Source organism: Syngnathus typhle, linkage group LG2, assembly GCF_033458585.1.
Source record: "Syngnathus typhle isolate RoL2023-S1 ecotype Sweden linkage group LG2, RoL_Styp_1.0, whole genome shotgun sequence".
Lineage (NCBI taxonomy): Eukaryota > Metazoa > Chordata > Actinopteri > Syngnathiformes > Syngnathidae > Syngnathus > Syngnathus typhle.
The window spans coordinates 18,145,875-18,171,043 of NC_083739.1; the positions used below are offsets into that span (position 1 = coordinate 18,145,875).

Genomic DNA, 25,169 nt, shown 5'->3' on the forward strand with positions numbered 1-25,169 from the left:
TTGCAAAGAGCCGCAGCCAAACAGCAGTTGGCAGCGTGTCTGGCCTCTGCGGTTTTTCTTACTGCCTGCGCGTCTGAGTCAATAGTTCAGCGATGCCTTTGAGGAGTTGAGGTCGTGAAAAGCGAACGAACTAGTCCGCCTGTGGTCGGGCACGGGGCCAGCCATTAAGCGCAGCCGCAAGCGCAAAGGTGTGGAGGCGGACACCCGCGAGTGAGCCTCACGGTCCGGTGGAAATGAATAAATAAAGAGACTCGGGTGGGTCGAATTGTTTATCCAAGAGTCAACGGTTAAAACAAGTCGAGCGAGTCTATTTTGATAGATATTATTGGGAGCACTTAAGCAGTCCACAAGCTCGTGTTGCATTTGAATCAATTGACTCACATTCAGATTTTGTTTCACGAGAGGGAATTCGGTTGAACGAAACGGGCGGTAAAACCCCTTCCCCGATGATGAAAAGGATTCCTATGGAAGGTTGAATGTCCCTCGGGGACGTGGCCGTCACATCCCATGGGAGCAGCGGCTTTTGAGGGTGTCGGGGTCGTCCGAGGAGCCACAATCTATCACTCTCATTAGCGACTCAATGGGCTGAACGCGCGCAACACGTTGCCGCCAAACGTTCACCATCAAATCTCCCTCCAAATTTACAATTGCCATTGTGTATAGACGCGGCTGTGTTTACAGCCAGCACTTGAGTGCTTTTCGTATGCAAGTTGAGCTGCGACAATGACAAGTGCGTCTCTCTCACGCCCGAATGTCGCGCTTCTCAACGAGAAGCGAGGCATGGCACCCATTTTACATAAGAAACAAATATTCACGGCAAACCATTAAACAGCACAAAAACGATGAGTAAATGATGAGCCCTATCAATTTTGGCATTCATTTATGTCATTTATCAATTTTGACATTTCTCTGAAATGTAAAGTGCATTATGATCACGATTATTATTAGTATTATTATTATTAGTATTATTATTGAATGTGAAAGCAGTTATTCTGTGTGGCATGAATTCTAACAGATTTAGTTTCCCTTCAGCATGTATGGGTGAAATGTGTGCAAGTGTGTGTTCAGGCTAGATGGTTTTCCACCTGTTTTCCTGAGAAGCAAAGGGGGGTGGGGACATGTTAAAAAGCTGTTGAAGCTCAGGAAAAGTACAATCTGATTCCTCTCCCCGAGTGTTTGCGGGCAACAACTATGAGGGAACTTAATCTTCCTCACTTCACATTTCCTGTCTGTCTTTGTATTTATAGCGTGACAGTGTGGAACGTGGAGGTTATCCCGGGTGGCTTGTGGCATCAAGCCTGATCAAGTATCACAGCGTCCGTGTGCCACTTGGGCTTCGGTTTTTCCCACAAGTTGTTTACAAGGCAAGTGTCTGAGGTTAGGTTTGGCTTTTCAGCGCCTTCTCCGCTTTCACTGCACGAGGTCTGCAAGCCACTGCAGCTAGTGCAGATTCCAATAAAGAAAGTAGAAAAGTTCCCCTGAGAACGGGTCATTCTGATGACTAGATTTAAGAGCGCATTTGATTTATATACTGTCTTTATCTATCGTGGGGTCATCCTTGGCTATCCTCTGCAATGTGCAGCTGTTATTCTATTTTAGTTCTGGATTGCCGCAGCGATAAATGCTTGACTAATGGCACTCACGTTGGCAATATGATAATTTAATGGCTTTTAATTGTGATGAAGTTGGAACAACTGTGAAATTATTTTTAGTTATAAATGAAAAACCAAGGTAGCATTGCGTTAGGATTTATAACTAAACAACTGTGAAATTATTTTTAGTTATAAATGAAAAACCAAGGTTGCATTGCGTTAGGATTTATAACTAAAATGGCTGCCACCTGCATCATAATGGAAAAATCTCTGTCGACGTGGCATATTTGCAACAATTGCAACTATATTGCAGTTCGTGTTTTGGATTTTTTTGTAAATGTTCTTGCAACAGTCTGTATTTGTCTGTATTGTTTGATCAATATTTTTGTGTTAAACATTGCGCTTGTTCCCTCAATACTGTTGAAGGGGTTTGTGTTGTTTTAAAAGTGTGTTTAAAGACCATGAAAAAAGTTCTGCAAATGTCATGGACATATTATAGAAGAAAGGAAATTAAATGCTGGATGTCCTCATGTCATGTCTTTTGTTTACTTGCACCATTTCTTTGCTGAATGGAATGTCTAGTAATCTACTGAACGTCTGATCAGGATTTACTCTTAGAAACTGTAGCTGGTGATGCGATCTAATGTTTAGTGGCACTTAATTGTTTTGGGTGTGTAGGTGTGTGCACGTTTGTGTGTCCGTGTGTCACATTGTCCGAGCACATGTCTGTACATGTTCCAAGTCTAACAAACATTTCAGGAAAATAAAGATTACTGAAAGACTACTGGAAGCTTGCTTGAAACAATATCATTACAAGTTTTACTTTTTACATATACTATGTAGTTGAGACATCATTGGGCCTCCACAAGCGGACGGAATAGCAGTAGCAGAAGTTTATTTTTGAAGTGGAAAATTAGGCTGATATGTATTTCAGCATTTTATTTGGTATCAAGTTCCTGATTTGGGAATGGACAAAAAATAGCTAATGAATACTACCATAATGGAGAGTATAGTAAGTGTTTCATTTGGCAGATACAATTCTGGCACTTCAGTGAGGTGCGATAAAACGGTTCTTTCCTGAACAGCCATCCCAGAGCACCGAGGCCTTGCCATGCCGCTTAAATCAGGTGGTGACAGCTGCACTGTCTCTTTAGCACTGTGGTAGGAGGGTGAGTGGGTTGGGAGTGAGCATTGACTCTCAAACAGGATGTCCTGGTTACTCGTCCCATCTCACAGACTGTCCCTTTGTGTGTGCTTTAACACTTGGGAAAATCTTTCAAGCAGATGTGGCCAGGTTTTGTTATGGTTCCATCCGCCTTTTAATCCCTATGCTCTTCCTTCCCTTCGCTTCCTCACAACCAACAACTAGCAATTTGACATTGTATTTATTGAACCAAGAGAGCTCTGGGAAGTGAGCATAAACAAAACAAAAGAAACAACGACACGAGATAGTGAGTGCAAATACGAGTAAGCGTGAAAGCGAGTACGTGCGCAAACACGCGCTGACGTCAGCACACAATTGCACGAAGGCGTGATTATAAGCACCCATAGCCTCTCTGTACCTAAAAAGTCATTGTTTGCCACATAGTTCCATAAAACTAAATTCATATATATGAGGTCAGCTCCGCCTGAGACAGATCATCCAACCATCATGCAGAAGCCAAGCATCCGGGCGGCCCCACTGCCCCATACACCTCCAGAGACGCTGAGCATCCGATAGGCGTGATAAAGCAGCCCAGCATTTATGCGATGACTGTCCAGTTTGGTGCAGTGGAACAACCCACTCTACCAAACAGTAGGCACTCAGCGTCTGACTGTATAATAAAATTAAAGTGCTGTGGCGCTGCGACGAAAGAATGACAAGGAAGTTACTTGAGAGAAGTAGCAGATTCGGTACATATTTAGTCAATGAACATTTCAATGTTTTTTTTTTATTTGGTGGAACCTGAGTTTCCCTTGCCGTCTCAGAGCAATCGGCACTGCAGTCCAGCCCTGGCTACTACAAACAAACGGAAAAGAATGGCAGCTAACTGCAGTTCGCATACCGAAGAGAGGCTGAAACAACTGCAAAAAGAGCAACACAAGAAGAAATCAAAACCACTTAGACAAGACGGAGAAGCAAAGAATGGAAAGACCAGAATATTACTCAACAAGAAAATCAAGAAGGAAGGAACTGGTGAGAGTAGGATAATAGTCCAAAATCTGTTTCCAGAAACGTAATTGGCCGTTTGATGGCAATGCAGGCAAGGTGCGTACAGGAGGCTGCGCCTTTTCTTGATAGCAACTGAAATAATACAGACACACCAGGTAGGATCATAATCTCATCACAGTTGCTTTAATGAAAGTAACCAAGACCGTAAAGTAAAAATGGACACTGTACAAATGTGAAGTAAACAACTGCTTGTAATAAAAAGTGCAATTCCTATTGTGAAACTGACCACACTACGCTTACTTATGCAATAAGACCAGTTTTTTGCTGCTACTTTTATCATACCCTGGGAAGGTAAACACTCTTTGTCTCTGCTCATGTTGTTCTTGTAGCAACTGTTGAACAGTGTGTGCCCCACTTGTGGTTTCATTGCATGGATTGTCGTGCAGGAGGCACAGGAGACAAGTGTCAATAAGGCCATGGGCCCTCGCCAAATAAATGTGGCCAAAGAACTGGAAGGAATGCAGCTGGGTACACACGTCGACACACACGCACTCACGTACACACGCACTCGTGCTCACACACTCAGATTGTTAGAATAAAATGAAATAGAACATTAAATAACATAAAATTGAAATCTGAATTAATATAATTTGTTCTCTGTTTGAATATTTCTTAGACTAATGTGGCACAAAATAATAATATAGATTTTTAATAGTTTAGGGGTGCCATAATTACTAATGAATTAATCGACAACTATTTCATCAAATAAATAATTCATGTGTGTGTGTGTGTGTGTGTGTGTGTGTGTGTGTGTGTGTGTGTGTGTGTGTGTGTGTGTGCGTGAGTATGTGTGTGTGCACATGTGCGTGTTTTGATCTTTGCAGGGTGGATCACTCTTCCAGAACAACCACTCATCTCTGATCATCGTCTGCTCTTGAGGTTTGAGAGACTGGGCCTCATGATGAATACGTGATAAGATTAGTGATGGGCACACACACACACTCACACACATGCAGACATGCGCGCATACTAATACACACACACACACACACACACACACACACACACACGCGCACACAGTGTTATTCTCAGCACATTCACAAGGGGAATCCCACCTTGTGTTAATGTCTAGTTGTATGTCTGTACACCTCACCACAATATATATTTTTATTTTTTTATGAATGAATCACTTGTCAAAGTGAAATAAAGTTGTTATTTTTCACCCGCTTCGTCATAGTGCAGTCAAGGTTTCATCCAGCCGTCAGATCTGTTGGATCTGTACAGTGGTAGTTGGTGACTTGAAAACACTGAGCCATGCATGTTATTAAAGCATTGGAGTAGTCATAAACCTTCAGATTAGAATGAGATTAGAATGTGTATTTATACTCAAAAATTGGTTTTTGCTGTCAGAAAGTTAGCCATTTTTAATACCGTACATTTTAGTGGTGTATCTTGGTTGTGTAATTATAAACGCTGTTCCTAACATTTTCCCATCAAATTCTACTTATGAATTAGGTAACCAAAACACTCAGTTCTGCAGCTATACAACTCATTTGATCCTTTAAGATATGTGTAGAGCGGGGAAAGTGTGGCGAAAGCAGTAACAGGTTACTGCTCGTGTACAATTCTACATATGAAAAAATACAATTATTTAGTGCGTAAGAGTAAAATGATGTCTAATATAATAAAAAGTTACTTTTTTAATGGGAAGGTCCTGCAAATTGCTGAAAAAAAATGAGGTACTCAAGCACAGCCTTTAGAAATGAACATAATACGACATCAGAATGTCCTTTCAAATGAAATTTTCAACTGTGATCATTGAGGGCAGATTGCAATAGTATTGTGAAAAATAAGTCTACAATAGGAATATTGCAATAGTTTCCAGGATATCTTTTGATCTGGATGTTTTCCTACTCTATAACAGATTCAATATAAAATGTAGCATACAGAAACAATACTTAAAATAGAACCCACAAAACAACAGCAAAGTTAAATCAATGACTCACTCCTGCACTCACACTCATATTTGTCCCACTAGCATTTTTTGCAATTGTTTAGGCATTGTTGTGTTCTTCATTTAATATATTAGTCAATATCACATTTTAGAATTCTGTATATTTGTTTTGTGATAAAAGTCAAAATTAATTCACAAGTAAAGCTTTTCGATGTAGAAAAAGTTTTATTGTGATTTAAACAAATACAGTACCTGGTAATAGATAATAAATTATGTATTTGCAAACAAGCAACTATTCACAAGTGGATTTTAAAGAAAACCTCAAAGGCAGAATATATATGTTGGAAAACAGCATACACCATTACCACTACAAGCGGGACTACAATTTCAACAACAATTCATTTGTGCACTTGCAGCACAAATCCTTCCACCACTATATGAATCTGATCGCTTCCTGGTACAAAGTCTGCTGTCGACAATCATTCCAGCCTGGCTCTGTCATCCGTGAATGCGTCTGGGAACGCCTGATGTGTGCGTCACGGTTAACGTTTGTATATTTGTGCGGAGCGTACAGGGTCACGCTCCCCTGCCGTGCGGCCGTGCGCTGACTGACAGCCCCAGTTCATCTGTACAATAGCTGATCTTTGCTGCGCCTCTGACTGTATCAACACAAAGTGGGATGGCTCCCCCGTGCAGAACTCACAGTATTGATTACTCGGCCAAGACCCCACAGCCGCACTCTTTGTCCCGCGCTCTTTTCTTGGCTGCCAATCAATACCTCTTTGTGTTGATTTATACCCATTGACAAATCACTCTGCCCCATTGCCTTTGTAAGGTTGTCAATCAAGAGGAAGGTGTTGGCTTATTGGTTCCTCCTTTAGTGCAAACTTTCACATTCCAAGCTTCAAGAGTAGCTTGGAATAGCACTACCGGGCAGAATGCACCACAAGGCTTTAATGAATCCGTGTGAATTAATCGATCAAGAAAATCAAAAAAATCAAAGCGGCTTTCTCTTCTCCTTTGGGTGTATTATTGTTTTTGTAGACATCAGAATTGCTTTTATTGTCATTATAATTTTCATGACAACAAAATTTGGTTACCTTGCAGGTGCATAAATATGACAACCAAATAGACCAAATGTAAAATTGTGCAATACAGTAATGATCTCAATAATATAAATAAGAAAAAAATATACGTGTGAGCAAGGGTTTTATAAACTGGAAAATATATTATTATTGTTATTATTATTGCATAGGCCTTGGTGTAAAATAGCTAAACAATAGACATTGAAGAACTCAAAAACTGCTGCTGGACTTTTGGACAGTGGCTATGTTTATAACCAATTAGATTCTTATTCAAACCCCAGACACTAATAATCTATGGGTAAACTTGAACCAATTTGAATACATACAATCACCAGAAAACACCAAAATAATCGCATTCCAAAGTTGTGTACAGCCCATGCTGGAATGCCTTTCTTGACATCACAACTCTTCACACACAAAGCTGATTGCAAATTAATTGCTTGTAGCATTATCTTCATCCTTTGGACCGGACAGTGTGGGCGCCCATCAAGCTTTTAGCTGAGATGTCTTGTGAAGTCATTTAAAGCTCATTCGAGTCCAGGAAGGACGTGACCGCCGTCGTCAGCTGTTCATGAAGCCCAAGTGTATTAGTGAGCATTGGAACAACAAATCTTTGGCTTCTGCAGCTGTAAGCAGATGCAAACCGATGTGTTTATTCCACAATTCAGTGCATCCTTTCATTCGTGGCCTGTTGCCATAAGTCAGCGGTGGTGGTCAGAGGTTTCCACCTCTAGACACAACAGTCTGTACGGGAAAAACAACTCTCTGATGCTTCAGTCTTCCTATATTGTCTGGGAGGATTCCTAGTTGCGAGAGCCTCATTGTTCCAGCGTCTTTGTAGTGCAGGTCCATTGCAGTTGAGGGGATTTCCTCTTTCGTGGCTATTTTTAAATCTGTGTGTGAATTCAAGGGAGCTCTATGTATTGCTGCGGCACACGTGTCGGGTCACATGGTCCCAGATGATGCACGCATGTCGGGTAGCCATTCGGTAATATGAAAGGCGGGTTTTGTTGAAATAAGATTCATATGTCATACTCACAGCGTGCTTAATTGAGATGGACGCTAGGCGCGTATCTCAAATTTCACGGCGCGTTTCCGGTTTGACAGCTCCAGTGGGGTCGTTTAAGACAGATCTACATGGAGTGTCGCTCCCTCAAGTGTTTCAGGGAGCTTCAGCAAGCCACCTGGGGGTTTCTGACCTCTCAAGAAAATAGTCTCCTTGGGTCCCTCCCCCTGACAGCATCAATGGAGGCGTCCATGCATCGGACGGGCGGCCGGGTGACCGGGGTGAGATGACAGGTCATATGCAGAAGGGCCTGTCACCTCTGGATCAAATAATCAGTAAAGTCTTCTTCCGGATCACTCCCACTCTGTCACCTTTGCTGACGTCACATGACACTCACTACCCGGTACCTTTTGTTATGTTTGCTCTGTCCAACAATGTCAGTGTTAGCGTGTGTATTCCCCAAATATAACATTTAGTTTTCAAAAATTAGGGTCAGAACCCAAAACTGGTCCCGATTTTGTTTTTATTGGCTTGGTCTGTAAGCTGTTAGCTTGTTAAGTTATTGTTTTGTATCTTATACACTGACTAGTCACAACATTGGGCACACGTTGATGCTTAAGTCACAATTTCTGCCTCCCATATGGTGCATCCTTCTCGGCATACAAAGGCAGCATGACATCACCACATAGCTTAGTGGTGAGCCATGAAGCAGGTCAACTCTTGAATGTCTTTTTCACAAACAACTTAACTTACTAATAGAATCAGACCCTCTCTGGCCCAGAGGGATTTACACTCCAACAATTACATTTCTGTGCTAACTACCTGCATTTTTTTTTCTTCATACTGATAATTGCAAGGTCTTTAATGTGCTCATTTTGGAAACCATCAAGACTCACTGTGACGCACTGTGACACAACTGCCATAAACATCACCATCATCATCATCACATACATCACCATTTATGTTATATTTAAAATAAAAAAACTTACTAAATACATAAACACAATACATCCTATTCACAAACTATGCTGATGATAAAAAGAAGAGTGCAAATTGTAACTGATGTGTTTTGCTAGACCAAATTGGCCTGCTCTGACCAAGTGGCCAGAAAAACCAAGATGAATTATTTAAAATCTGTTTGTTCAAAGTAACAAAAAGGCTCCCATTACAAATATTAGGTTTTTGTTCTAGATTAGATTGTCACGGCAACACAAAGAGGATAAAATCTGATTGGCCCAAAAAGCTAACATCCACATACAGTACTGAAAGTAGCCCAGTCAACAAAAAAGCAAAGCAAATGAAGACAAAAAAACTGTTAGGAATAAACTAAGGCAATTTCATGGAACAATTATTAGAAATTAGGTCAATACTTCTAATAGTGCTTGGGGCAGAAGAGAAGTGCATACAATACAGTTCACTTCCTGCAGAGTCACATGCCTTATCTTTTCTAAAAATGTTCGTTTATCCACTACTAGTCATACACAGTTGTGTGTGTGTGTGTGTGTGTGTGTGCGTGTGTGTGTGTGTGCGTGTGTGTGTGTGTGTGTGTGTGTGTGGCCGAACCTAAAAGAAATAATATTAATTGGGCCTCAGAATGTTTCATCAGGAGTGCTTTTTCCACCCGCTTCTGGGAATTTGGGATGCATTCCTTCTTTTCCACGCTTCCAACCCAGCACATCAAACAATTCACAAGATGGAATGTGGTGGATTAGCATCATTGCAAATAAAAGCTCTTCTTCCTTGTACTCTTTATTTTAAACATGACACTGATGTGCATATGAATGTAAAAGCAGGTGGAAAGAAAGCCTTTGTTAATGACTTCATGATGAATTCTCCCACTTTACACAGCGGCTTTTTCACCCGCCCTTTACTTCTTGTGCAGGGCAATGGAAACTTGATAAAAAAGTTTATCTTACCATGAAGTGAGTAGGCACAGATAAATGGCTAACGTGGGCCTTTGTCAATCAATGCAGTCAGCCTTTTGGGGGTCCAGCGACTGGGCAGGTTCAGACCATATGTCATCATTCCAAACCTTTGTGTGGGCGTGTCTCTGTGGCAACCGCATCAGCTGTGGGCATTGTGTGGGACGATTCCCTGGCCCATATATTCATTGCGGGGTGAGAGTGGGCCCTGCAACAGAAACAAATTGATACATACAAGGCTTCAGCCCCATTTGGCTCGCATGACGCATTTCAAATGGTTAAAAAAGGACATTTGAGTCTGTTAGAAACGTTGAGAGAGCTCGGTCACCATGGCGACCGAGTCGCCAAAGCAGGCCATGGGTCATTAAACTCCAATCAGATGTAAATTTGGGCTGCTTCTACAGCTGACACAAATTAAACAGTTTGTTTGACAATTCACATGTCATCTTAAAGGCTTTTTATTCCGTGGCCTTTGTTTAAATGAAGAGACTAACAAACCCTCATTGATTTATTATTACAGGTCACTTAGGAAGCCGGTGGATTGCTTGTTTATTACTCACTCACTGTCTGATGGATATAAGGATTATAAAGCACACCGGAGCCCTTTATAAGTCAAGGAACCAAGCCTGGTAACTCTAGTTGAAGTAGACTGCACCGTAATAATAATACGTATAACAATAAAATAATATATAAGTATACAAAATAAGACTATGTGAAGGAGACCAGGAATGTTTTGAAAAGAAAAAAGTCGGCAACAAATTGTTGTATATGGTAACTGTTAGTGGTGTTTTGAGTGTAGAGCTGTGATGGCTTGTGGGAGGAAGGCGTCTTTGGCTCTTTTGGTTCTGGTCCGGTAGACCTGACAGAAGGCAGAAAGTCAAAGAGGTGCGTGTCCCACCTCTGATTGTCTGATCACCTTTGATGTGTTCTTAAATTTTGGGATGGGTAATTGTTTGTCAATATTTTTTTTTCATTTCTTTACAACAATATTGTGCTAAAAGAACAGTTTGGACTTAAGACAAGTCTGTAAATGGTACAATCTGTGTTTGTTCAGAAAACTGGCTTCATATTGTCATTGAGCAAACATTAATTCTTGCCAGAACATAAAAATACGTAAGCCTTGCAAAATAGTGTGTCCCTCCCTGCCCTAAAAACAAAGAGCAGAAATTAAATTTTGTAAAGGAACCAGCCATATGTTGAAGTCGTGTCTGTCCTAGAAAATAATTTATTTTGAATGGACAGGCAAAATTAATTTGCTTGATTGGAGCGTGCCTGTTCCACAGTTTGCGTTGGATATTTCTGTTAGAGCTGTTGTCAAAGTAAAACAAACAGACCTACTCAATAATTAGCAGCCATTTAGCAACTAAACACACCCCTCAAACATGATCACTCATTAAGAGGGTTGGATTCGGTTTCACAACAGAGAGTCCTACTGGGACAAACAACTGCTGCATTGTTGCACATTTTGTTTGTTGTTGCGCCAAGTGTGTGAGTATGAGAGTAGTCTTGCGACAGGACGTGTGTGCATACCGTCCTCGGGAAGCTACACACATTTTCGGTACAGTAAAAATGTTTCTGTTGTGTGCAGACCAGGCGCAGCGTGAGCTTTGTACTGGCTCAAGCCCAAGATGACCTGTGACCCGACAGTACCAGTAAGCATCTGCCTCTCTATTGCTAGTTTTTTTTTTTTTTTTGCACAGTGCAGCTAACAAGGCCAACCCGCTGCGTTCTTCCATGCAGAGCAGTTCAGCTAATTTGACACTGGGGTGATTAACAACCGCAGCCAGAAGAGCAAACTGTCATTTACATGAAGCTTTCTTTTCAGTACATGGCTCACCCCTCCCAGAAGGATTTGACTGCTCAATTAATGTACTGTCACTGTAAAGGGGGGGGAGTGGGGGCATCGGTTGTTTGCCCTTGAAATCTATATCCATGTCAACATTTCTGGTGAGGAACCTTCCTATCTGAGACCTTTTCAGTTTGTTTCAGAAGACCATGAAAGTAAAGATTGAGTATTGGGTGTGCATGTATGTTTTTTGACAGTTCCCCTGAGGATTTATCCATTTTTAGAAGTGCGCTGCAGACCGGATCATCAGGTTTCTTGCTCCTTTTGAAACGATAATTTGTAAATAAAAATGTGGAGCAAAATATAGAATATAGATATGGAAATTTGTATTGGTTTTGGTAAGATATCTGCTTCTTTGGCATTGTTCACGTGCTCTTCAGCAAATCATCAACAATCTGCAGAGCTATGAGCAGCAACATCATTAAGCTGTCCCATCAGCTTTAGGTTTGAAGTCGTGCTGGTTGGATGGATGGATGGATGGATGGATGGATGGATGGATGGATGGATGGATGGATGGATGGATGGATGGATGGATGGATGGATGGACGGATGGATGGACGGCTAGATGGATTATAAATTGATGGATAGCTAGATGAATGTTATACTGCTTCACTCCATACCCTACAATAGCCCTATACAACAAAACAATATCCGACTGACCATCTTAGCAGCACTGACAAAATTCTGACATAAAATGCACCATATCAATCACCATATCAACATATTTTGCGGTAGTTAACATATAGAAGATGGAAGTGACATTTTGGAAAAATGGAAATATGCATTTCCAGTAAAACTCCAGATCCAGTCAAACCTGACACCAAAGGAACATTTAATTTTTAAATAAAAATGTTGGTGTATTGTACTTTTCTTGACACTTTTGAGGGAAACTAGATTTTATTATTCAAGTGGTTGTTTTATTTTTCAGCCTAAATTGTCAAGCCGCAGTCGTAAATAAGAACGTGTTCTTAATTGTTTGCTTGGGTAAATAAAGGTTAAATTAAAAAAATAAAAATAAAATAAAAAATGCTGTCTTGGACTCAGGCCAAATGACAGAGGCCATGAAAAAGAGTGAAAGGAAGGCAGGAGGGAGTGCACACTGTCTGGAGGTCTGGTGTCCGCACAGAGCTGCCGCTTGTCCACTGGTGGCTGTGGAGGATGCATTAAGCTCCACATTGAGCAGCTCGTATGTGAGTGACAGGTCTCTAGAGCCAGTGTCAGCCCTCTCCTAAAAGGCCCCACAGATCATCCCACTCCTCTTTAGCCCATCTGGTTGCCTGAGCCTAACAAGGCCTGTCCTTTGCCTTCAGGAGGAGCATAAAGGGAAGAAGAGAGGGCGAGAAAAAGTTAAAGACTCAAATATCCCATCAGATTCTCCGTGGTCTTTGGGCTCCAATTATTCACAGCTTATCTTTTCAGCTCGGCTGATCTCCAAATGAATAAAGCGCGGGCCATATTACTGACGGCCGGGTGCACCTCTAAAGAGGCTGAAGGAGGATCAGGGCTGTGGGTTAGGGTGTCAATCTGCTCCTGACCCTCAGGGTTAGGGAGGTGGCGTTATATAGTGACAGCACCTAGGCGTCCCCTTGTAGCACCTCCATTTACAGGCCATGTGGATAAATGGAAAAGGGCAATAGCATTAGAGGAGACTCCTGTCCATAGCAAACAGAAAGAAGAGGGAAAGAAAAAAAATCTCTAATGACCAGCTCTTGACTTTCAAGAGAGTTCCAGCAATGGAATGAAGGAAGTCAAACTGTTAAATTAGCACAGTGAGGTGTCCCCCACAGCTGCCTCCTTTCAGTTTACCGACACAGTGCAAGCAAGCGAAAGAAAATGCCTCAGTATTTTTAACTAATAGCCGTAAAGTAGCTATAATGAGATCCAAGACAAGATCTGTATAATACGTAATTATAAGTGTTCTGTTTTCATTGACACTGCTAGAAATACAACATCCATCCATCCATCCATCCATCCATCCATCCATCCATCCATCCATCCATCCATCCATCCATCCATCCATCCATCCATCCATAATTTTGTCTTTAAAAAAAAAAAAGGATTTTTTTTTCTTGTGATTGTCGCAAAAACTTTTATTTTCAAAGACTAGTATTTACATGGAGGTCATTTTTGCACATTTCTATCTGAAGATTATAGTCTCGGAATCCGACAATTTTTGGAGTTGTACACAAAAGTCAGTAATGCTATTCAACACGCCTTCAGTGACAGCCTTGTTCGCCACATACTTAGCCTGTGTCACAGCTGCTAAATAGCAAAGCAGTCACGGCTGACAAGAAAATAGATATTGTTTGAGAAAAGCTGTCTTTCTGCGTTTTCAACACTTGTGACTTCAGCTGTGAAGTATCTCAGAGCGATGAGGCCTTTAGTTTCACCCAAGCTCCCAAAAGGCCTCCCGCTGCTCTTCCAAGGACCCTCGTCTCGAGCAGCACAAAAAAAGCGCCTCAAACATTTGACTTTCTCACAGAAACAGCTCGCTAAATGGTATTTCTCTAATGGACTCCTGCTAGGGTTCATATGCCTTGTATAGTCACATTGCCCAAAGTTGAGTCAACACAATTACCATGAGAATGCTCAAAAAGAAAGGCCCAAAAAGGTTGTTTTTGAATAAAAATCGGAAACTATAGAATTCTTTGTTTTCTGTGGGGGAAAAAAAAAAAAAGAAAAAAAAAATCAGACATTGATGGTCATTTTTTTCTATTGGAAACGTGCTGCCGGACGAATGTCTTATTTACATACCAAAGGGAAGGGTGGTGATTTTAAAAGGATGGGAAAGCAGAGCCTCCTTTATGGAGGGGCTCCTCGCTCGCACAGGCCGTAGCTCAGCTCGCATCCTCCCTGCTGGGGCGCAGTTAACAAGGCCTGTGCTGAATTAAAGAATGGCAACGAGTTTCTAATTGGTGACACATTAAATTTATCAAGCTGACAGCATAGCCGGTGCACAGCAGCCTTTCTTGTTTTGTCCTTGTGGCTCCACTACTTCCCTTTAAGTGCCCCCTGCACGATAGCCACCCACGCCCCCATCTTCTTGAGATCCCTCACGTGTGAAACCAGAAGAAAAACATAATAATCGTGCATGGAGTTGAATGATAACACTGAATTATTCATAAGGCTCTCTCCAAGTGTTGGATAAATCTACCCCCTCCGTCTCCCGTTTCAACAAAAGCTTCTCTTTGTGATTCAGGCCAATCAAGCTTAGCATAAAGACAAATACTTTTTAGATCTTTTTCTGCACGGTGACAGAAGTTGTGCCAGAACCTGAAAAGTTATTAAGAAGTGTTTAATATTTAGATGAGAGTGTTTTCTACTTGCCACTTATGTGTGGCCCTCCCATACAAGGGAGCAGCTTGTGGTTTAACACTTCATCATGACACTCAATGTTGCTCATGTGACCTTATGTCATGAATAGATTTGCATTTCAATATAGATTAATACTAACCGGCCACGGCAGCATTAGTACTTGCTCAAGTGTTTTGTCTTTAATTATATAATAATAATAATAATAATAATGCATCTACACTAGTGGGAAAAACTACAACCACAATACTGAATCATATGTTGCAGGTCAAATGAACTCATTGCAAAGTATTTTTAAATTTGTGAGGGTAATTGTTTTAGAAACTTTAAAATATTGATTGAACTTGACAACTATGGAGTTTAACACACACACACACACGCTCACACTCAAAATGACAAAGTAACATTATTGCAGTTCTGGTGAAATGGTCACATCTGGCGGGTTAAAGCAGTTAGAACTGAGTAGATCTCATTAGATTGAACAGACTGTTGTCGCCAGTCAGCATATAATGTGTCGAATTCAGCTAAATATCATCTACAGGTATGAGCGGTTATCGCTCTGTAAAATAAACGTGTCTCTAAGCATAATGACCAAAAGCATAAGCAGCGATTCTTGCAGAATATAGCAAGTTTCCATTGACTGATTAAATCTTTCCAAGGTATTCTCAAAAGAGGCCCCACGTAATCGACAATTCCCACGACCCATATTCTGTGATAGACATTTAAAGTAGTGCTTGTTTTTGTATAACATCCCGTTATAAACATTTTAGGAAGAAAGCATCGTTGCCCTTGGGGGCGTCACTTCAAGCAAAGTGGGGGTAAAGTGCACCGCTCTTGAAAATGCCAATGAAAGGAAGGGAGCTCGGCGAAGGAGGTCTAATGAAATATTTAAGATTGAGGCTAAAAAGGGACTCTGAATAAAGTTTGCAACAAAAGGAGTCTGCCGAGGGCCTCCATTGTGTGCGGGGCTGAGCGGAAGCAGGGGCCAAGCTGCTACAGATGTGAGGAGGGCCCATATTGAGGCGAGATGTGTCGGCTCTGCTCACAGCTGTGTTGCCGCCATTCCGCCCCAGCCACCAGCCCCCTGCTTTTGTGCCCCTTTGTGTGGACCACAGAGCGGCGATTTTACACCGAGCTGATTGCAAAGCAACGCCTTTGTGTCGCCGACAAGAAGGCCCCGCCTATTCCAGACCGTCCAGGCGCACGCATATGCCTTTTACGTCTCGGACACTCAAATGCACAAACCTGCACTTACTACCCATGGCTTTTTTTTTTAATAGCACAAAAACGATGAGGCAATGAATCCACATCCTTTGGGTTGATGGGAACTAAATGAAATGCTCGGATGAGGAGGCGGGTCCCTCTCATCCCGAAGCGCCTAACTGCTTTTGATTAATAGCGGGCCCATTCTATGCAACATATGCCGTTTGCAAGGCTCAATAAGGGCAGCACATTTGTCCATGTTTGTGAGTAATGATGTCACAAGGTCAGAGGGAGCGGTTTTCACACATAATGAGTGAAATGAAGGAAGAAATTGTCTTGCGAAAGAGCAGTCCAACACACATCTGCGAGTAAACGTCTTTAAGACACTGCCTATGTGTTTAAGCTGACGAGATGAGAATGAGAGTCACGTCGAGTTAAATCTGTTAAATTTACAGGCAAATTAAGGGGTTTCCTCTTGCTTTACTATTGACCAAGACTATCCATTCGTAGTGAATTTCCAGCTGTAATCCGAATCTTAGAGTCAAAACAGGAAGCAGATTTTAAGTACCGTATTTTCCGCACTATTAGGCGCACTTAAAAACTTACATTTTACTCAAAAAACACAGTGCGTCTTATAATGCAGAGCGCCTTGTATATAGATAAATTGATAAATTTTCTTGATCCATACTGGTTGTACACAGTGCTCTGCCAAAATGTTTCAGTACGTTTTAGTACGACTAGTATATGACAAGGTCGCATCGCTTCCCAACATTACGGCAACTGTAGTCAGGGGGCGTCACCGAATAGCTGTTGTACCCGCGAGGCTAATTCATTTCAAAATAGGCTGCTCCGTTAATGTTTCGAGTAAATTTACGGATTGATATGGAAGGGAAACATAGGTAAGCAGTACCAATGTGTTAGATCGAACTTTAGTCAGTTCCGATCATTTTATAGGAGATCGTTTGAGAAACGCGATTGTTTACACTTTGCTGAGGCTCATGGGGGTCTGCGAGCTGAGGCTCATGGGAGTTTGCGGGTGGCTAATGCTATAATAATAGCTGGTATACGCACAAGGCTATTTCATGTCAAAATAGGCTGCTCTGTTAATGTTTTGAGTAAATTTACGGATCAATATGGAAGGGAAACATAGGTAAGCAGTACCAGTGTTAGATCGAACTTTAGTCAGTTCTGATCATTTTATAGGAGATTGTTTGAGAAACGCGATTGTTCACAGAGGGCTCATTGGTTATTGGCTAGTGGATCCATACCGCAACCCTAGTCAACCTCAGTTTGTTGCAGTATAGCTTCTATTTTATGCGCCTTTTAATCCGGTGTGCCCTACTATATATGAAATAATTTCTAAAATAAAAAATTCATTGAGGGTGCGCCTTATAATCCAGTGCGCCTTTTGGTGCGATAAATACGGTAGTTGTTGATCAAAGATAGTTTAGATGGACAAGTTTAGATAGACAAGACAAGATTGTGAGTTAAAACACTTGCAGAGGACACCTACACCTAAATATTCATGTAAAAATCATTCATCCGTTTTCGATGGGGGTCTGAGATGAACAAATACTTATTTTTAAATGTTTTATTTTGAAATTACTTTCAGGCGGAAAAATATAGGTCAAGTGATGATACCAGATCAGCATTATTGTTTTTTGCATCACCTTTTATCATGCAGCTTTTGTGAAAATTCATATGGAAGATTCTACTTTCCCAACAGATCACATGATGCCACTGATGCAATGTTGTGCCTGTTGCAAGTGTGAACTGCCAGAGTTATGTCCAACAGTATACAACGGGACTAAATACCCCTTAATGGCTCTGAGACTATGGCGGTAAGCCCAGCTGCGAGGTGGGCTTGATACAAACCAGACAAATGACCAGCTAACCTGTTCAGTTAACCCCCAGCCTCCCTTTTTTGTTTTTGAAGCATGGTTTCGCTGGCTGCACTTTCCTGGGAGCTTGTGTCTGCGTGTGTGTGTTCTTCACAAAGACCTGTCAGCTTTAATGGCCTGTCGGCTGAGTGGACTGCTGCAGCCCTCTCTAGAAGGAAGCTCCACCATGAAAAGCTCATGCTCAGATAATGCTGCTTAATGTTCTTTAAAAAAGCTCGGGCGGGACAATTAAGAGAGCGTTTCCCATGGTTCTCCCCCCCAGTGGTGCGTGGCTGCCTGTGCAGTAGCTCATCTGTTTGATGGACTCTGAATGCGTCTTATTGATGAGGGTCAGAGATTAGAAGCAGCAATGCGGGGGGAGGTGGGTGAAAAGAGAGAGGGTCCTACACGGTGGCCACAATGTGGTCCCGACACACATACAAACACACAAACACGTAGCAAACAGATCCTCTCCTTGGCCTTTCTGTGAATGGAATTTGTTAACGTCCAACGAGTGATTGAGCTGCATAACCTTCTAAATTTGCGGAGAAAAATCAAAAGACAATTCTCACTTTTCCCGTTTGTTTACTCCACCAATATATTTTAGTTTTAGTTTGTTCGGGAGTTCCCACCTGTGGAAGTACCTGCCCTTAATTGGATAGGTCATGTCCCTTTGTGACATTGTTTTATTATCTGTGCTTTGTGCTTGGCACATGAAACAGCATTCTTATACACGAGTGAACAGAATTCTCAATTTTTGCTTTACTGTCATTGAGTACTACTGGTGTAAAATATGTTGTTTGTATGTACATATTGTAAATATGAACAAATTGTCAACTGAATTGCATTCACGGTTTACTATGATGCGTCATTGTGTTTTTATCACAGTGGGTCCAAGGATTCTTTGCTATATAGGCTATCCATCTACAGTTGTAAGGTGACCTTCCGAGTGGTTCAGGTCAAGGAGAGAGTGTGGGTTTTGTTTGCTTCCATCGTATGATTGAATGGTCGTATATAGGAAGAGAAAAGAAGCCAATTAAGTATGGGCTGGTTTTATTTTGTATTTTTGTCCAGTGTTGCAATTAGTACCGGGCTCAAAAAACTTCCTCAAGTACCTTTTGGGTTGTTTTGTTGTCAGGCCATACTATTAGGGCCAAAATGATCTGCCCGGGCGCTTAGCGCCTCAATGGGTTGAGTAGGGATGTAAAATCAGCCAACCACCAGCCTTGTGCTTGTAACACACTGTGTAGATCACTGAGCACCACGAGTGGCTTTAATCAAGCCGCCTCCTACAAGTCCTAATATTTGAGTGATTAAGATGAAAAATAATTATATATATATATATATATATATACACATCAATCATTATTAGCAAATGTCTGAGTCATGTGATCCTTTATCAAACTACTTCAGTCCTACAGCCTCTTTTTATTCAGATTTTTTTTATCTGAGCCAAAACCTATATCATAAAATCATTTATTCTGATATAATTCGTTCTCAATATCATTTGTTCTTTCCATTTGCCATTAATTTTCTACAATGGAAAATGGAAAGAACAAATGAGACACGGATTAACGTTGCTGACAAATTTATCAGCCGGTGACCCCATTAACTCTCCACCCTAACAGTGCAGACAAACACGTGATGGCACACGCCCCAACTCGGGGAATCTGAGAGTGGAGCAGCTGCTGTCAAACTAGTAGGGAGGAGTGATAAGTGGAGCATGGGAAGGACTCAGGTTCACCCCGTTAATAACGCACAAGCGGCCCAGGACTATGCGGTCACTCCGTTATTAATGTGCCAGCGCACACTCCTGGCATCTGACCCCAGGATACATTCTTGGTGTAATGGGAAGCAGCTGAGCCGCGGTTTCCGGCTGGGGTGTGTGCGGGGGACAGCTGACAACAAGCAGACATGCTCCAATGCCATTATCGGTATCAGCCCCCCTGAGAGAAATGACTGCTCACTTCCCTCTTAACTGGTGTTCCCCAACCACGGAATAAGACCATGATGTCTGCCCAATGTGATTGCGGGATTGCAACGTGATTGCAACATATCACGCGTGGATTGGCCTCAGGGCGAAATAGCTCTGATTTACTATTGTTTGATGTTTTTAGGTTTATTCGCCTTTTAAAAACTTAATCCCAACATGGACCCAGCACCTTCCACACAATTCTTAATACTGCAATAATTAATATTCTATGATCATCACAAGTGTTTCCGTGATGTAATAATAGAACTGAAGTCAGCAAGCCGATCTCCTTTAATTATGTTGTAGTGGTTGCTTCGCTAAATTAATTGTTTTTTCTAAAAGCAAAATTGCCCAAAATTGGACAACCCCTCCCTCCTCCAAGACACTCAGTCTGTTCTTTTGAGTAAGTTTGGAAAAGCCCACTGAGGTCAACTCTACTGGCAGGAAGAGTTTTTCTTTTTGTTTTTTTAAATTTATTTAAAGCACCCTCTTCACGAGTGCGTATGCACAGCAAAAGTAAGGGCTGACACACAGACCTCAGCCTTGGCAGACGACCAGTGGCTGGAGTGGCGCTGGCAGAAGACCGTGAGAAACAAGGGGGCGACACCCAAATGTCATCACAGCTGCAAAAAGCGCTGAGCAGAAAAGTCAAATTAGAGAAATATGCACGTCCAGGGCCCCCAACAATGAAAACAGAGCTGCTGTTGACTGGCTGCTGCTTGGGGACTGCAATGGAAGTTTCTCCAGCTGCTGCCAGACATCATCAGCGTGCACGTGTCTGACTGGGGAGGAAATCATTCTGATTTAGCCTCTGTGCATGGCCATACTCCGTTAATCAGCAAAAAAAAGTTGATTTGGGGTGAGTACCCCTCTTTCGTTAAACTACTAGTGCCATCTAGAAAATACAAGTGGTTTCCAAATCAATTTTGAAGCTTCATTTCCCATCAACAAAAAAATGTTTATCATTTTTTTCAAAAAAAGTAATGTGGTGAGTACCATCCGTGGTGGGACGCCAAACTGAATGTAAGAAAGTATCATCAGAGCATTTCACTTTTTGAAATTACCTAACTGCAACATCCTTTGCAACTCTCTGACTTTTTGCCTGTAATCCAAATATTATTATTATTATTTCGTGCTCTTGTCAAGCTCTGTGCAATATTTGCATTGCAACTGCTATGGTTTGCATAACACTGCTTTCTTGAATGGAACTAAGACATCTGCTATAAAGTGTGTTATGTTGGGTATAGTAGTTCTTCAGAAGCACCAACTCTCTGTGTATTTATGTGCACAGGTGTGTACCTGTTTGTATAAGCGAGTGCACGGCACGAACAAGTCTTGTGCATGAGCGTGACGCTGGGAAAGTTAGAGTGGCAGTCGGATGGCGGGTGGCCACGAGGGAGGTAGTTTGCGGGCTGGGGTGGGTGGAGGGTGTGTGAGCCAGCCGTGTGCGCTTACGAAGGCAGATGAAGAGAAGGGGTGTGCAGAGAGTGCGAGAGGGCTTGTGCTTGTGCCTTTCAAGGTGTGTTATTTGTTCAAGGCTGTCCAAACATTTACAGAGCGCTGGCAGCCCAAGAATGCAGAGGCAGGGCCGAGGCGGAGAGCAGCAGCCGTGGGAAACTGCTGCTCTCCTCAACCTCTGCACACTCGTTCGCCCTCAGGCAGAGTATCAACACAGACAGCGCCAAAGATGTGTGGGCCTGATAGGGACTGGTCCCGTCAGCAGCTGCATGTACGCACGCACACGCGCGCACACACACACCACACGTGGTTCCACCCGTCAGGCACACTGCCGGCAGGCTGCCTCGCATGCAGACCGATGCATACTAACAGGGAAGGGCAGCCCGTGTGACACACGCGTGTCCAATGAATCACTCGCATGCAGGTATATATTATTTTTAGACTTTAAATGTCTGCAAGCTGAGTCGATTGTGCGGTCAGACATGGTTAAATAATTTGAATACATTATTGTTATGTTTCTAAATGACTTGAGTCGTCAATTCGCCACACCATTCAAAATGTCTTCAGCTTTTTCCAGTACAGTAATGAGAGTTGAATTTGAAAAATTATTAGCTCACTTCCTGGAATAATTTCCGTTTTAACTGGCTGTCTATCACATGTTAGTTCAAAGAATTTTCTTTGTGAATATTGCTGATTAAAAACATCCTAATTCAAGAGCCCAAAAAAATAAGAAACGGAAGTCTTTTCCACTATAATGTGGAGTAATTGTGCACATGGCTTGCGGTTTGAAAGAAATACAAAATAAACAGAGAACTGTAAGCACATTTGCATACAAGCAATGGTTGCTTGCCCAAGTGCAATGATGTCAAGACATCATTGTCTCGAAACCGCTTTTCCATCTATGATCTCATCAGTCAGCCTTCTAGCCGAAAAAGTCCTGTAAAGTATTTCAGAACTTCTAAGTGCTTACATTCAAGAAAAGTTGTATCTCATCCATTGCACGGGAACGCAACTGTTCTATGCTTGGGTCTGCTTCTGTTGAGAAATGGCCGCTGTGATGACGTCATGACCAAGCAGATTTTAAGAAAAAAATAAATCAGTATAATAGATATTAGTTCACTATATCATGTTTTAGTAATACTCAGATTAAATGCAACCCTTTTGGAGCTGAAATGGATGACATTGGAATTATCTGAATAGACTTTTTGTTAAAATGTTTGCAGCTGAACAGAACAGCATTGAAATTAAGGAAAGGGATACATGCTGACCGTTAAATTATTATATAGCTGGCGTGACTGTAAACCAATTGCAGGAACTCAGCTGTCAGGACGTGTTGACGTGATAAGAGCGACTTGGGGAAGCAGTCTAAGAGTTCTCGTGTGCAGGTGCACAAGTACGCGCATATCTTGGTCTACCACCTGTTATCCATTCGGCGATAATGCATGGCTGACTTTTTGAACCTTTCACCCAAAACTGTCCTAGCATCTTTCTAAAGGCTAGAAAAAGACGTTTGGCTTTAATGTGGTTGAGTTTGTTCCTAGTCAAATGTAGCCATAGTCGTCCTTTTATTTGATCTTGTACATTTGATCGAGACCTTGAAACTGCTTTAATGTGCTGCTTTTCTTTCTGAAACTGACACCTCACAGTTAGTAGGATTTGACTGTGGGCTGTATGTGTATGAAGGTGTATGAAAAGTTTTCATACACTTTGCACAGGATGTTCACATTGCAAATTTATGAGGTCTAAGTCAAGATTTTGTTTCCTTCTGTTATAAGCCCCTGTAGCATTTCAATGTGACTTCTTGGGAACTTGTTGGCGGCTGTACTAACAACCAGAAGAAGCTGTCTCTGTGGATAAGAGAGTGTGGTCTGGACGTGGAGAATTTATGTTGTGACAATCTTTCCTGCACCTACTCGAGGATAAGGCACACAGAATTTTAGGTACTCGTTACTATAGTGGAGTTTAGGGCAGTATTATTTACTTTAGTTTAGTATTATCTAATATAATTAGTTTTTGTAAGTCTACATGAACAATAATGTTTTATATAATTTACAAATTTAAAGGTTATGCGAAAAAAGTGATCACTGCACACATGAGCCCAAACTATGGATTGGCCATGGAGGTCTGTACACGAGATGCTAGTCACTACTTGCTGTGTTTTAGACATTGCTTCTGTCACCCATCCCGCCGGTTAAATGATTGTTTTTGGAATCCGAAAGAATCATCGATCTTTTTCCCAATTGAGAAGCGTGTTGCAATCACATATGAACACTTACACCCAAGATAGTGAGCGAAAAACAAAACAAAACCACAAAGCGGAAGTCTAAAAAAAATGGCCGGTTATGAACACCTGCAGTCAAGTTGGTGGAGCAGCTGACGAACACTAACAAATGTGTTGAGAACTACACGTCATGTTAAATACCTTATGAGTCTGAAGACATGACAAAGTTAAGTCAAACCTGCCCATCAACCCTCCACCTCATCCTCCTTTTGTTTGTCCTCGAGTATCACGGCACATCGTCAGACACGCTCCCCAGGACCTACGGACGAATGTACCTGCCTAGACGGCTGCAACAGTGTCGCGTTTCAGCCATGACGCAATGTTCCACCAATCAAGTGCTGTGAGAACGGTTAGGGAGCGTGGTGAGAACTCTCCTCCCTTGTCTGCTCTCTCCCACCTGGGAACCAGTGCTGCCTCAGGGAGGGGCTTGCCACCGCACCGGCCGCTTTCTGAATGAGGGTTAAACAAAAAGCCTTACCACCATGCGAGTTACACGAGTCTCTCTGACTCACAAACACACACACGAGCGCGTGCACATACACACACACACACACACACACACGCACACACACGCAAGCACACGTCATTCATGGCTTGATTGCCAGCTTTACATTTTGGCGGGGAGAAACAAAACAGACGAGTGTGGGAATGCTTTCCCTGTTCCTTTTTTCTTCTTCAGGAGTCTTTATCAGTATTAACTCTGCTTACATAGGTATTTGTGCACCTGTGGCAGTGGATTAGTGGATCACGTTCTTCATTGTGTGCAAAAATAGGCACTGTGAGCTATTTTTCCAGTTTATTCTCTACTTCTGACCCTAACCGTATTTAAATGGTCAGTACTGACTTTTTTTTTTTTAAGATAGATCAATGTCATTTTGAAGGCATCTTATCTTTGCTGGGTTACATGACCTCAACATGTACAACAGTGCCTCCTTCAGTACATTTGAGCCCACGCAGAATATGACTGATGGCGACTCAAGGCACTCGAACAAATTTGCACAATGCAATTTTGAACATTTTAGTTTGTTGTAGTCATCAAGTTGGCTGCTGGTTAGATGTGTGGCTTGGCATCAAATAGTGGAAATTAAGCAAAGAGCATAATCTTATATGGACATTGCATTTGTGTGATTATTTTTTCACATTATTTAATTTTAAGGGTAATTCTAATGATACATGGCAACATGTACCACTTACCACAGTAAATACCGTATTTTTCGGACTATAAGGCGCACCTAAAAACCAAATATTTTCTCAAAAGCCGACAGTGCGCCTTATAGTCCGGTGCGCCTTATATATGGACCAAATTCCTAAATTTAAACTGGCCCGAAGCATTGTGTCATGAAATCAATCATAAGTAGCCTGCTGAAGACTATGAATCATGAATCAAAAAGACTATGGATCATTATTTTGTGATTAGAAAGTGATTTGTTGCGTCTGAAATTGAAATAGAAGAGATAAATTGGAGAATGATTTGATTTGGATTCAAAATCTGACATGATGCATTCA

General features: G+C 41.8%; 1 long non-coding RNA gene across 2 annotated transcripts in view; it reads right to left on the minus strand.

The window, feature by feature from the left end:
- Positions 1–5,737: 5,737 nt before the first annotated feature.
- The window catches only part of LOC133150426 (uncharacterized), a 33,961-nt gene continuing 14,529 nt past the window's right edge, over positions 5,738–25,169 (minus strand). Inside the window, exons 3-4 of one of the 2 annotated variants that reach the window (XR_009713767.1) lie at positions 23,939–24,112; positions 5,738–9,919 (exon numbers count right to left, since the gene is read on the minus strand). This is a non-coding gene — a long non-coding RNA (uncharacterized LOC133150426). The remainder of the gene's footprint in view (positions 9,920–23,938; positions 24,113–25,169) is intronic. The other variant, XR_009713766.1, reaches the window with a different exon arrangement.